The 14929-nt window shown below is 42.4% G+C and overlaps 1 protein-coding gene and 1 pseudogene across 1 annotated transcript in view; one reads left to right on the top strand and one right to left on the bottom strand.

Annotated features, from left to right (window-relative positions):
• The window catches only part of ubxn4 (UBX domain protein 4), a 193249-nt gene that overhangs the window by 87859 nt on the left and 90461 nt on the right, over nucleotides 1–14929 (top strand). The gene's annotated exons all lie outside the window — the stretch shown is intronic.
• LOC141002127 (valine--tRNA ligase, mitochondrial-like) lies at nucleotides 1972–10790 on the bottom strand (annotated as a pseudogene).

The raw sequence follows: 14929 nt of genomic DNA, 5'->3' as shown, positions 1-14929 counted from the left end.
AGACATATATACATAGACGCCTCATTGAGCGCTGGACCGTACGTCGACGTCGCCGCCATATTGGAGGAAGCAGCTCTGCCCTGTGAACTAATACAAGTGAATGGAGTGAACTTTACAAAGCTCCTTCTACAAAGTGCTATAAGTTAATGTCTCTCATTTACACATTCACACACGTACGAATATATTCAGGAAACAGACAGGAACCAAAAACAACGTCTGTACCGTCCTCTGATGATTATAAACGTTAACTACTCCTCACATGTTCAGTATAGAGGTAGGCACCAAACCACCGGATGTACTTTTATAATGTTTTTATGAGTGTTTACAGCTGCCAACGTCTGTAACGCTGCTACTGTGATGTTAAATGACGGTTAAATATATATATATATATATATATATATATATATGTATATGTATATATATATATATGTATATGTATATATATATATATGTATATGTATATGTATATATATATATATGTATATGTATATATATATATATGTATATGTATATGTGTATATATATATATATGTGTATATATATATATATATATGTATATATGTATATTTGTATATATATATATATATATATATAGTTTGTATTATTATTATTATTGTTATTATTACTATTTTTCTGCATATTCTTGACTTTGAATGGGAGCAACTGTAACGCAATTTCCCGTCGGGGATTAGTGAAGTGTTTCTGATTCTGATTAATATATTATGCAGTCAGTAGTCCATATTTAAGTTGACAGTATGGTAGACAGACATCACATTTACGTGTCAGGATCTGGTCATTATAGACACAGACTCAATATTTAACCGTCATGTATCATCACAGTAGCAGCGTTACAGACGTTGGCAGCTGTAAACACTCATAAAAACATAAAAATACATCCGGTGGTTTGGTGCCTACCTGTATACTGAACATGTAAGGAGTAGTTAACGTTTATAATCATCAGAGGACGTTACAGACGTTGTTTTTGGTTCCAGTCTGTTTCCTGAATATATTCGCATGTGTGTGCTGCGCAGCCTGTGAATACACGCACAGCGGAGGGACAGAGATGAGAGGGAAGCTGATACTGTATCGTGTGTGTCCCTTTTTCGGCGGATTTTTCTGCTACTGCAGATAATTTTGTCAACTTGTAATATATTAATTTTGTGAGTATATTAAAATGTGCTTTCTCAACTTCTAAAATTTTGATTTGAGGGGGCAAGACATTTATTTGAGGGGGCGCTGCCCCTTCTTGCCCCTGCGTAGAGCCGGCCTCGCCCCAGGGTAACTTCTAAGCAACTAAAGGTCTCTCTCACATTAGCTAATATTAATGTTCATGAGTCCACCGTCAGGAGAACACTGAACAACAATGGTGTGCATGGCAGGGTCCAAGGAGAAAGCCACTGCTCTCCAAAAAAAACATTGCTGCCCGCCTGCAGTTTGCAAAAGATCACGTGGACAAGCCAGAAGGCTATTGGAAAAAATTTTTTGTAGACGGATGAGACCAAAATAGAACTTATTGGTTTAAATGAGAAGCGTTATGTATGGAGAAAGAAAAACACTGCATTCCAGCAGAAGAACCTTATCCCATCTGTGAAACGTGATGGTGGTAGTATCATGGTTTGGGCCTGTTTTGCTGCATCTGGGCCAGGATGGCTTGCCATCATTGAAGGAACAATGAATTCTGAATTATACAAGCAAATTCTAAAGGAAAATGTGACATCTGTCCGTACACTGAATCTCAAGAGAATGTGGGTCATGCAGCAAGACAACGACCCTAAGCACACAAGTCGTTCTACCAAAGAATGGTTAAAGAAGAATTAAGTTAATGTTTTGGAATGGCCAAGTCAAAGTCCTGACCTTAATCCAATCGAAATGTTGTGGAAGGACCTGAAGCGAGCAGTTCATGTGAGGAAACCCACCAACATCCCAGAGTTTTTTTTTTTTTTTTGATGTTACGTAAAGTCTCCTTTCAAGCAGTGTCCAAATCTCTGGCTCAGACAGCATAAATTATTCATCAAATTAATCAGATTTTATGTCCAGCAGCCTCACAGTTACTGTAATGCCCATTGGTTGTGGTTACTCTGCTGCCTGAGTCTGTTGCAGGACGCTGAGCTGGTCCTCAGTGGTCTTCAGTTCCTGCTGCAGGGCTGACATCTTACTGTCAATCTGTTCCCTGACATGAGCAGGAACTTTGGTCAGGTAGTGTGGAGACTGGACTCTGCAGAGGTTTTCCTCCAGCTTTGAAACAAGCTTGTCTCTGCGCTGGGAGAGCTGCAGTATCCATTTGTCAATGTTCATTCCACTCTGAACATGAAGGTGTAACTGACATGTGTGGTCCACCACACCGACGAGGCTTCCTTTAGGTGGAGGAGAGTAGACAGAGTGGAGGTTTTCTGCTTCCAGAGGACAGTAGATATGGAGGTTGGAAATCTGGCTTAAAGTCCACACAGCAGACCCAAAGTGAAGGAGGACCTGCGCCTGGCTGGGTGAACACACTGCCCACATGGCAGGTTTTTCTTTGGTCATGCCACACTGGGCTCGTAGTGAACGGGCTACTCAGATCACTTTCCGGATCAGCAAAAAATCTTTTTCCACATCAGGGAAAATCCAGTGTGCTAGTTGAGAGGAGCAGGGGTAGGACTGTAGACACAGGCTGGTCTGGGCTGCAGCTCCAGGTCTGAATGGCTGGAGTCTCTGCCACAGCTCCTCAGTGATGAAGGGCATGAAGGGGGAGAGCAGGGCCAGAGACATAGACACGCAGTGATAGAGGACACTGCTGGCCACCTGCCCATCCTGACGGACCAGCACATGCTTCACATACTTCAAGTAGACATCACACAGGCTGTGGACCCAGAAGGAGTACAGGGCATGTGACAGTATGCAGCTCGTAGGCTTCAAAAGCCTGCTCACACTGTACTACTGTGCTGTAGAGTCTGGAGCAGATCCACCGGTCCATGCTGCTCAGAGGAGTTGACTCTTCCAGTGTTCTCACTGGTGTTATGTTGTCACCCAGCACTCCCAGTGTAAATCTCAGTGTCTGCCACATTTTATTACAGAAGTTTCTGCAGCTCAGGACCTCAGAGATGGACAGACTGATGTCTTCACCCTGCATCTTGTGAGAGCAAAGGGCAAATCTCAGAGCATCAGTCCCACACTGAGGGATGCCCTTGGGGAAGTCTTTCCTCTGAGCTTCCATGGCCACCAGTTGTTCCCTGGGGTCAAGGTTACCCTCCTTCACTTTCTCTTGAAGTCTCTCCAGAGAGACTCCATGTATAAAATCTAATGGGTCGATGACATTTCCAAGAGATTTACTCATTTTCCTGCCATATTTATCTCTCACCAGAGAGTGAAGTAGAGCCTGTTTAAAAGGCAACTGTCCTGTCAGCTCTATGCCCAGCATCACCATCCTTACAACCCAGAAGAAGATGAGGTCACTGCCTGTTTCTAGAATGGAATTTGGGTAGAAGCGCTGAAAATCAGCAGTCTGCTCAGGCCAGCCAAGCATGGCAAAGGGAAACAGCCCCGACGAGAACCAGGTATCAAGGACATCAGGGTCCTGAGTCAAAGTAATGGCTTCAGGCTTCACTCCATATTTGACAGCAGCTCTCTGTCTGGCCTCGTCCTCGTTCCGACCCCAAACCCACTGCTCCTCTTGTTTGTCAGTAAAGTGAGGGAAGCTCCACTTGGTAGGCAGGGACCTGATGACCCCACCAAAGCTGCCTAGAAATGCACCAATCACTGATGCTGGAGAGCCAGTTCTTCCATGTTTTGGTGTAGAAGTGAGGGATGATTTCCAGCTGTCCATCTTCCACAGACTGTATAGCTTTTGTAGCCATTTTATCACAGCGGACAAACCACTGCTTCTTTAGAAGAGGTTCAATGATATCTCCTGAGCGACTGCAGATGGGTAAAGTCATGGCATGACTCTTCTTTCCTCTCAAGAGCTTCCTCTCAGCCAGGGCATCCACAACCAGCTGTCTGGCATCAAAACGCTTCACTCCCTTCAGCCATTCACCACAGGGGTGCGTCATGGTTCCATCTCCTCCAATCACAGTGACGCGTGGCAGTGAGTGTCTCTGTGACAACAGGAAGTCAGTGCGGTCATGAGCAGGAGTCACTTTTACTGCGCCTGTTCCTAGCTCCATGTCCACCATTGAATCAGTGATGATAGGCAGGAGTCTGTTGGTGAAGGGGTGTCTGCACTGCTTCCCATGAAGAGCCTGATATCGAGGATCATCAGGGTGAACAGCTACAGCCACGTCTCCCAGCATAGTCTCAGGACGGGTGGTGGACACTGCCACCTCTCCATAGTGGCCTTCTATAGGGTATGCAAAGGTAAGCATTGTTCCAAACTCCACTTTGTTTTCATAACCAGGAACAGACAACATGGTCTCCCCAGACAGCTCCTTTGAATCAAACTCTATGTCAGAGATGGCAGATTCCAGAGCACAGCTCCAGTTGACAAAACCCTCTGAGCGATGAATCAGACCAGAGTCACACAGCCTGACAAAGGCCTCAGTCACAGCCTTGCTGAAATCCTGAAATTACAAAAAAAGAAACCTCACCAGTATTAACAGTTCCATGGTACTAGTTTTCTTTTCATTTGTTCAACATTACTATAGAAGCCTATTCATCACCCCTTAATGCCAAGATTATCTAGGAATGCATCCTGAAACCTCAGTCCATGCCAGACCACAGAGACCACTCCAGAGATTCCGGGCCCCATCGTCTCCAATATGTTCTAGAAAGGGGTCCCAGATTTGAAAAAACTTAAATGGTTTATCATTAAGCCAGAAGCTTATAGCTTCTAGGGGGAGAAATTCCATAATATTCCGGATCCAGTGTGAGACTGTGGGGGCAGAGTCTGAAATCCACTGTAGAAGAATACATCTCCTTGCATTAAACAGCAGCACCTTAAGCAGCTTCAGTGAAGGGGGGCTGAGGTTCAAAGCTGCTGGTTGTACTCCCAGGATACAGGAAATAGGTTCCAGGGCTAGTTTCCTCTTGAAAATATCAATTTCTTTACACACTTTGATCCAAAAGTCATTAATAAGAGGGCATTCAAAAATACAGTGGAAATATGAACCTTCGGTAATTTTACATTTATTGCAGTATTTTGAAAGCAGAGGATTGAATTTGTTACGTTTCACAGGAGTAATTTGAAGCCTGTGTACAACCTTAAACTGCAACTCCCTAGTTTTATGTGATAAAGCTACGTATTTGTAGGTATTTAAAATGATGGTTCTGTGGGAGATTATATTTCTCTCTCAGCTGCGCAAAAGACACCACAACATCGTCTATCAACAAATCACCCACAGTCTCTATACCCTGAAGGTGTGGTCTATCAAGCCAGGGCGGAAATCTGGATTTAGGCGGATAGGTACGAGGCGAGAAATGAAGCCCTTCTGGCCCTCAAGTTTTCTTGCCAATCTCCAGACCCTTATAGTATTCTGTAACAAAAAGTTGCCTTTTACATTAGGCTGTGTCCATTTCTTAGACACGTAAAATGTTACGGAGAGGAATAGGGGCCACTGGGGTAGCTTCTAGAGTGAGCCAACTAGAATCAGGGTCACCTCTGAACCAATGCCATAAATAACTACAAAGGCAAGCAATTTGGTTCTCAAATATTTTTTTATTTGTGAAGCAACAGGTAGTCAGCAGTACAATTTCTAGTATAAACATTGCTTCATTTCAATATATTCAAAAACAGACAAACAAATAACAAATAATCAAAACAAACAAACAAAAAATACATAAACAATGTTGGGAAGATAAATTAAAAAAAACAAAAACAAAACAAAAGCAACCAAACAATAAAATAAGCACTGAGACCTCCCTCCCCGTCCCACCCCACCCATCAAGTGCCACTCAGGTCTGTGTTACATCTCGTCTTAGAAATGAGGTTATTGGTTCCCAGATCTTTTCAAAGTCTTCTAGCTTGTCATGAAGAGCATAACGAATCCTTTCCAAGTGTAATGTGTCAGTCAATGCAGTTACCCAAGCCCTGAAAGTTGGTGTCTCCTTCAGTTTCCAGTGTAAGAGGACAAGTTTTTTTACCACATAGGAGGCCGTAAGACAGAAGGTGGCGCTGAGCATTCTGCAGACTTCCAAAGTTCACTGATGCCCCCAGTATAACCAAAAGTGGATCTGGTCTTATTGTAGTTTTAAAAATCTTTGAAAAGAATGAAAATATTGCTGTCCAAAAAGCCTCTAGTTTAGGGCATAGTACATAGCTGTGAAGTAAGTCTGCATCTGCCCGATTGCACTTTTCACAGATGGGTGACACGTCTGGAAAGATTTTATGTAATTTAACCCTTGAGTAGTGTAACCTGTGCAGGGTTTTAAACTGGATCAAACAATGTCTAGCATTCAGAGAGCAGATGTTGACATACTTCAGGCTTTCCTTCCAGATATCTTCTGCTATTCCCATACCCAGTTCTGTTTCCCACCTTTCCTTTATACACTCCATATTTACTTGATCTTGCTCTTGCAACAAATTGTATACAAATGAAATTGCCTTGCTTTCCGTTACGCAGTCTCTGAGACATCTGTCTAGCCTGTCAGGTGTAGAGTTTTCAAAATGATTCAAATGCGTCCTTACAAAGTGTCTGATTTGAAGATATCTAAAAAATTCATTTTTCGACAGACCATACTTTTCCTGCAGTAATTGAAATTATGAAAATGTCCCATTAATGTAGAGGTCTCCTATACTTCGCAATCCAAGTTCTTTCCACCTATCGAAGCCTCCATCTATGATAGAAGGGGTGAATGATGGATTTGCTGATATCGGGAGTGTCAATGATAGTTTCCTAAGTTTAAGTTGCTTTGTTCAAAGGCAAGCAATTTGGTAACGTTTAATATTCGGCACCACCAGACCCCCTTCCTTGAAAGGGCGATGTAGGGTGGTGAGTTTCAGCCTAGCACGTTTATTTCTCCAGAGAAAGGAAGATAGAGAGCTATTTAAAACTGAAAGTGATTTCCTTGTTAAAAGAACCGGGATCATTTGAAAAGGGTATAACAACCGAGGAAGTATGTTCATTTTGAAGAGGTTTACTCTCCCCAGAAGAGACAGTGGAAGAGCCGTCCAGCGGGCTAAGTCTTCTTTAATCCTACGAATTAGGGGCACGAAGTTGGCTTTGTACAGGCCAGAGAGGGAGGGAGTAATATGTATCCCCAAGTAGACGAAACCTGATGGGGACCAACGAAAAGGGGCAGAGCAATTTGATGACCACGACACATTAGGGGTCATTGGCATTGCCTCGGATTTAGAGTAATTAACCTTGTAGCCTGAAAATTTTCCGAAAGATCTAATTATCTCCACTGCTCTTACAATAGAAGCCTCAGAGTTACTCAGATAGAGAAGGACGTCGTCCGCGTAAAGCGAAATTTTGTGTTGCAGAGGACCCACCTGTATGCCAGTCACTAATGGATCAGTTCTAATGGCCTCTGCCAAGGGCTCCATGGCGAGAGCAAACAAAAGAGGGGAGATTGGACAGCCTTGTCTAGTGCCCCGCCTCACTGTGAATGCAGGGGATCTCATGCCATTTGTAATAACCGAGGCACGAGGGGCAGCACATAGAAGCGATATCCATTTAATAAAATTGTCACCCAAGTTAAATTTAGAGAGAACATATAACAGGTAAGGCCATTCAATCCTGTCGAAGGCCTTCTCTGCATCAAGGGAAATCACAAGAGATTTGACTTTTGACTGTGTGCCATGTTGTATAAGATTTCCTTACATTATTGTAAGAGTTACGACCTAGAATAAAACCAGTCTGGTCTAATGAATTAATATCTGGGAGGATACTTTCAAGCCTTCTGGCCAGTATTTTAGCAAGTAATTTTCGGTCCACATCCAGCAGAGCAATTGGCCTGTAGGAAGCACAGTCATCCACAGTTTTTTTTAAGGATTAATGAAATATTTGCGTCCATCATAGTATTGGGAAGAGCTCCAGATTCAAAGGAGTAAGACAGCATCTTGAGCAAGGGATCACTCAGCAGGTTCTGGAAAGCTTTATAGAATTCAGGAGTCAAACCGTCCGGCCCTGGGGCCTTGTTATTTTGTAAATTCTTGATAAGCCTGCATGACTTCCTCTTTTGTAATCGGCTTGTTCAGCAGCTCTTTTTGTGTATCAGAAGCTCGAGGAAGATTGATGGATGACAAAAATGTATTCATCAGGGTCTCCGAATTACTACCAGATTCAGAATTATATAAACATTCATAGAATTCTGAAAATGAGTTGTTAATATTCTTGTTATCATAGACTTTTTTGCCTGATCTGTCTTTTGTAACTGGGATGGCCTGAGAATCAGCCCTTGCCTTAACTAAATTTGCTAAGTATTTACTTGATTTGTTCCCAAATTCATGCATCCTTTGCTTCGCAAACAAAATGGATCTTTGAGCCTCTTTAGAGAGGAGAGTGTCCAGAGCTGCAGTAGTAACATCAATTTGAAGTCTCAAATCCTCTGACGGGTTGAGGTTAAACTCTCCCTGCAGATTACATAATTGTTGTTCAAGCTTCTGCTGTTCTGCCTTCTGTTTTTTCTTTACTCTTGCTGAGAATGATATAGTAAGACCACGGATAACAGCCTTAGCGGTTTCCCAAAGCAGACTAGGAGAAACACCAGGGGTGTCATTTTCAGTAATAAAATATTTGAACTGTTCAGTAAGATGCGATTTAAAATTGGGGTTTTTCAGAAGATGATTTAGGAACCGCCACTGTGCCTTGGGGTGTTGTACTTTACTGGACGTGACTAAAAATACTGGTGAGTGATCACTAATAATAATATTACCTATCGAACAGGAGCGTACATTCTGCAGTGCAGATTTAGGAGTAAAAAAATAATCAATTCTAGAGGATGAATTATGAACCTTAGAATAAAATGTATACTGCCTATCGGTGGGATGGAGAGTCCTCCACGTATCTATAAAATGGATGTCGTTGCAGCAGCCAAGTAAAGACTGGCCCTGCCCTATATTAGATTGAATTTTTTTACTAGATCTATCCAGCCGTGGATTTAGGTAACAGTTAAAGTCGCCAGCAATGACAGAGGATTCAACAATCCAATCTGAGAACAAGGAAAACACTCCAGTAAAAAAGTCTGAAGAACGGACAGGGGGGGCGTATACATTTAAATAGGAGACTGTATCCCCATATAATGTCCCTTTAATCATAACATACCTGCCCGCACTATCAGCTCTAACCTCCACCCCTGTCAGGGGCAAGGACTTATGAACCAGGATGGCCACACCCCTGCTCCTAGTGGTAAAAGAGGAGGAATAAATCTGGCCCACCCATTCTCTCTTTAGTTTTGAATGTTTGCTGTCATCCAAATGAGTCTCTTGGATCAGAGCTATTTGAACATTTTCTCTCTTTAAATAGTTAAGTATTTTCTTGCGTTTAATAGGACTGTGAATCCCATGGACATTCCAGGAGCAAAGTCTAATTGTCGTGTTGTCAACCAATAATCCCAATCGGCAGATACAATAAATCTGGCAGAAACCCCCAATATTATGTCAAGACTCTGTGGAGAAAACCTTCTGACCAAACAAAAAATAAGACATAAAAACAGTGAAAACAGTATGGAGAAGAACAAAACCCCAGCCCACCCACCCTCTACACCCCAAACGCCTCCCCAAACGAAGCGTCTACTACACCTCACATGGTGAATCCTAACTGCACTAAACCAGTGCTCCAAACCTAACAATATATAGCACTAAACGTCTAGAGAAAAAGAAAAGAAAACTTGTCATGGACATTATCTGTATACAGATTCAAAATGAAATACTTTCAGCACTCATCACACTTAATCAAATAATATAATATATTAAATTGAATTGAATTGGCGGCTTTAAATGGGAAAACACAGTTTTAAACAGTTGTGAAACAGATTTAAGCCGCCCATATTGGATAGTCTGTGGGGCTGTCATGGGGGAAAAACAAACCGTGAGCCCGTGAAGAGTCACCCGTTGTCGGTGGTGCCGTCAGCTCGACCCGCCGGGAGCGTCGGGCCGATGGTCTCCACGTAAAATCTCTCTGCCTTGTCCGGAGCAGCGAAGCTGTATCTCCCGCCGCTGAAGGTCACCTACAGCCGAGCCGGGAACAGCAGACCATATCGGATGTGTGCAGCCCGGAGCTTCTGCTTGACGTTGTTAAAAGATGCCCTCCGTTTAGCGACTTCAGTGGTAAAGTCCAGGAACGTATGCACCGATTTTCCACGAAATGTGAGCGGGCCTTTCTCCCTGGCCAGCTGGAGGATTTCCTGCTTTACCCTGAAGTGGTGCACCTTCGCGAAGCGAGGCGGTGCGCCCGGTCCAGCATCTCCGGTCTCTCGGGAATATCCATGCCCAGCGTCTCAGCGAAGAAGTCGGTCATGAATGCCGTGACTCTAGGCCCCTCCATGTCCTCTGGGATACCGACCACGCGTAAATTCTGGCGGCAGCTCCTTGACTCGAGGTCCTCGGTTTTCGCCATTAGCAGCTTGTTGCACTTCTCCAAAGTCTCACACTTCGCCTCCAGTGTAGTAATCCTGTCATCACAATCCTGTAGCGAGGTTTCCACCGCCGTCATACGTACCCCGAATGACTCTATAACAGACTGCAGAGTGCTCATCGAAGAGCGGGTTTCACCGTGGAAAGTTTCAATAAGTTTGATAACCGCTGACAGGGACGGGTCCCCCTCCTCCTCCTCGTCGCCATGCTTGGGTGACGGTGGGTGGTTAGCCTTCTCGCTAACGTGCCGAGGTTGAGCTCGATTTGAGCGGTCTAGGCGAGAGCTAGCTTTCCCAGCCATACCTGAATGTTTCATAAATCGTCATAAAATAAAAAACAACCGAAGTAGTCAAGTAAAATGACGTTTGGTGTGCTATTAATGATTAAATATACAGGAGCTGGCAAAGACGTGTCTACACAGTGGCCATGTTGACACGCCCCCCAACATCCCAGAGTTGAAGCATGTCTGTACTGAGGAATGGGCTAAAATTCCTCCAAGTCGATGCACAGGACTACTCAACAGTTACCGGAAACGTTTAGTTGCAGTTATTGCTGCACAAGGGGGTCACACCAGATACTGAAAGCAAAGGTTCACAGACTTTTGCCACTCACAGATATGTAATATTGGATCATTTTCCTTAATAAATAAATGACCAAGTTTAATATTTTTGTCGCATTTGTTTAATTGGGTTCTCTTTATCTACTTTTAGTACTTGAAAATCTGATGTTGTTTTAGGTCATATTTATGCAGAAATATAGAAAATTCCAAAGGGTTCACAAACTTTCAAGCACCACTGTATACACCAATCAGGCATAACATTATGACCACCTGCCTAATATTAGGTTCCCCTTATGCAGTCAAAACTGCTCCTGAGCAGTGTTTGCGGTGTGTCAGGGCACATTGTTCTGCTGGGGGGCCACTGCCATCGGGTAGTGTTGTTGTGATGAGGGGGTGTAATTGTTCCACAACAGTGTTTGGATGGGTGGTGCGTGTAAAGTGGCATTCACATGAATGTCAGAACCCAAGGTTTCCCAGCAGAACATCGCATTGTGATGAGATGATCAATGTTATTCATGCCACCTGTCAGTGGTTTTAATGTTGTGGCTGATCGGTGTATATATACAGTCGTCCTCAAAATTATTCATACCCTTGCTAATTTTTGTGATTTTCTATTTTTGTGATGAAATGACTGCATTTTTTCAAGTTTGTTTATGAGGTATACGTGACCAACAAGTGAAAGAATGACAACAATACACAATTCAAGAAATTCTTCATTTCAGGGGTATTTTATTCAAGGATTCCCAAAAAATGCCATGTTCAAAATTATTCATACCCTAGTCCAATGTCTTTCTTTAATAGTCAATAGCATAGCCTTTGTTTTTTATGACTGCTTTGAGACGATTCTTGTATGTGTCCACAAGCCTCCTGCATGTCTCCTGTGGGATGTTTGCCCATTCCTCCTTTGCGAAAGCCTCAAGCTGGGTCAGGTTGGTCGGTTTCCTAGCCATCACTCTGGTCTTCAAGTGATGCCACAAGTTCTCGATGGGATTCAGGTCAGGACTCTGACTTGGCCATTCTAGGACGTTGACATCATTGTCCTTGAACCATTTCTTCACTACCTTGGCAGTGTGTTTGGGATCATTGTCTTGCTGGTACGTCCAGTTGTGGCCAAGCTGTAGTTTCTCAGCAGATTCCTTCACGTTTTCATCAAGGATCCTGATGTAATCTTCCTTTTTCATTATTCCTTGGACCTTGACTAGGTTCCCTGTGCCACTGGAAGAGAAGCATCCCCATAGCATTATGCTTCCACCACCGTACTTGACTGTGGGCACAGTGTTCTTTGGTTTATATGCTTCGCCTTTCTTCCTCCAGACATATTGAGCATCCATATGGCCAAATAACTCCAACTTGGTCTCATCAGACCACAGGATGTTTGACCAAAAGCTGGAATCTTACTTCAAATGACCTCTAGCAAAGGCCAGGCGAGCCTGCACATGTTTCCTCCTGAGCAGCGGCGTCTTCCGAAGCCTATGTCCATGGAGACCTCCTCTGTGCAAGACTCGCTCAATGGTGGACCGTGAGACCTTTGTCCCTGCCTGGTCAAGCGTTTCAATTAGGGCCTTGGTTGTGGTCTGGGGGTTGTTGTTGACCTCTCTGCATATTTTCCTGGCAAGTTTGGGGGACACCTTACGCTTCCTGCCACGCCCGCTGAGGTTTTTAACAGTATTGAATTTCTTGTACTTGTTAATTATGCTCTGGACGGTTGCCACAGGGACATCATACTGCTTTGAAATGGCCTTGTAACCCTTTCCTTCACTGTGGGCACGCACAAGACGTCGATGTAGGTCTTCACTGAGCTCCTTCTTCTTGACCATGATGACCAGAAATTGAGAATGACCAGAACACTTTTCCTCTATTTATACTCTTCTGGAAAGATGCTATTTTTTTAAATCAGTGTTTAACATTTGTTCAACAATGTTAATGGTATTTATTCCATTGTAACATTTTGAAATAACCACAGGACAAACATTTTTGTTGAGATATTGTCAGGGGTATGAATAATTTTGAACATGGCATTTTTTGGGAATCCATGAATAAAATACCCCTGAAATGAAGAATTTTTTGAATTGTGTATTGTTGTCATTCTTTCACTTGTTGGTCACGTATACCTCATAAACAAACTTGAAAAAATGCAGTCATTTCATCACAAAAATAGAAAATCACAAAAATTAGCAAGGGTATGAATAATTTTGAGGACGACTGTATATATATACATATATATATATATATATAATATATACAGCTATCAGCCTTTTCCTTCTCCCAACTATCATTATTATATCTTCCTTCAAAAATCCACTATCGGTCGATCTCCACTCTTGACCATCCTGACCGATTTTCTTTCAGCAGCAGGTGATAGTATGTGTTTTTTTCCTGATGGTGGTAGTGACACAACTGTGCCATGCACTTTATACTTACGAACAACTGTTTGCACAGTTGGGACCTGTAACTGATTTGAAATGGCTTCAAATCAATAATGTGAACTTTAAGATCAATGCTGAGCTCCTTAGACTTTCCCATTATAGTGGTTGTGGCTGAGTTTAATGGGTGTATCAAACAAGCCCTTTTATAATGGGCCCAGAAAAGTCATCAGCTGTTATCAATCAGAATCACTCAGAAGAAGTTAAGAGGCCATGCTACAAAGCAAATTTGATTCACACAACTTTTTATATTAACCAAAATTGATCTTTCAAGTTGCTGTATGTATATTTTTGAGCCAGCAGATTTGGTCACAGACTTATAATAAATTCATTTTCGAACCAAACTTCATGAATGTTTTTTGTGACAAAGTATCTCCATTCATTCCATCACAGAAAAATTAGAGCTGTTGAAGTCACTTGAACTCAACTTGCTATGAAAGCAACCTGGGCTTCTATAACACCTCAGCAGTGCCACAGGCTGATAGCCTCCTTGCCATGCAGCATTGATGCAGTAATTCATGCAAAAGGAGTGTGGACCATAAATTATTGAGTGCATAAATGCACATACTTTTCAGAAGGTCGATATTTCTGTATAATCAAATCCTTTTTTGATTGGTCTTATGTTATATTCTAATATTTTGAGATAATGGATTTTTGATTTATATGAGCTGTAAGCCATTATCATCAGAATTAACACACACAAAAAAAGGCTTGAAATATTACACTTTACGTGTAATGAAAGGTTCGCTTTTTGAATTAAGTTACGGAAAAAACCTCCCCTGTACATGTTCTTTACAAGTGCCCCAAACTGTACAACTGTACATGTTTCATGCTTCAATGAAAAAGTGACAGATTTTTTGACATATCACCTGAACTATCTAGTTTCGTTATCACAACGTACTTGAATTCACCATTAACTCTTCACCTGAACAATTTATAATCTCGTATATGGTATCATTATAATCCTTGACCATCAAAACATGGGGGTGGACATCACCTTTTCTATGTTGTCATGTTTGGTTCAGGAGACATGATGCAAAATGCATAATTCAGTTATGGCAGAAAGTAAAATGGCCACCATAGCCACCACATGGCATTTTTTTGATGGCTCCATCTTTGAAAATATTCAGGGCCCCAAACTGTACAACTGTACCAAGTTTCATACTTTTATGAAAAAGTGAAATTTTTTTCGCATATACTCTTGACTATAAGGTATTTCCGACAGAATGAATGAATTCTATTAAAAACCATTCAAAAACACAAAAAGGGGAATACCTCACTGAGGTTAATAGAAGCAAAAATCATTCAAGAATAAGCTCTGCCTCAACTCATTGGGCTGATGAAGAGGCATGAAGTTCCCGAAAAGTGCCTAGCATAACGAGCAGACTCTGTGATCATTTGGTTGCCAGGACACAGCCAGATGATGACCACTGTTTAGTCGGTTCAGTGAAGCAGCTG

Source organism: Pagrus major, chromosome 9, assembly GCF_040436345.1.
Source record: "Pagrus major chromosome 9, Pma_NU_1.0".
In the NCBI taxonomy this organism is placed as follows: domain Eukaryota; kingdom Metazoa; phylum Chordata; class Actinopteri; order Spariformes; family Sparidae; genus Pagrus; species Pagrus major.
This window is presented reverse-complemented; position numbering and strand designations above follow the sequence as displayed.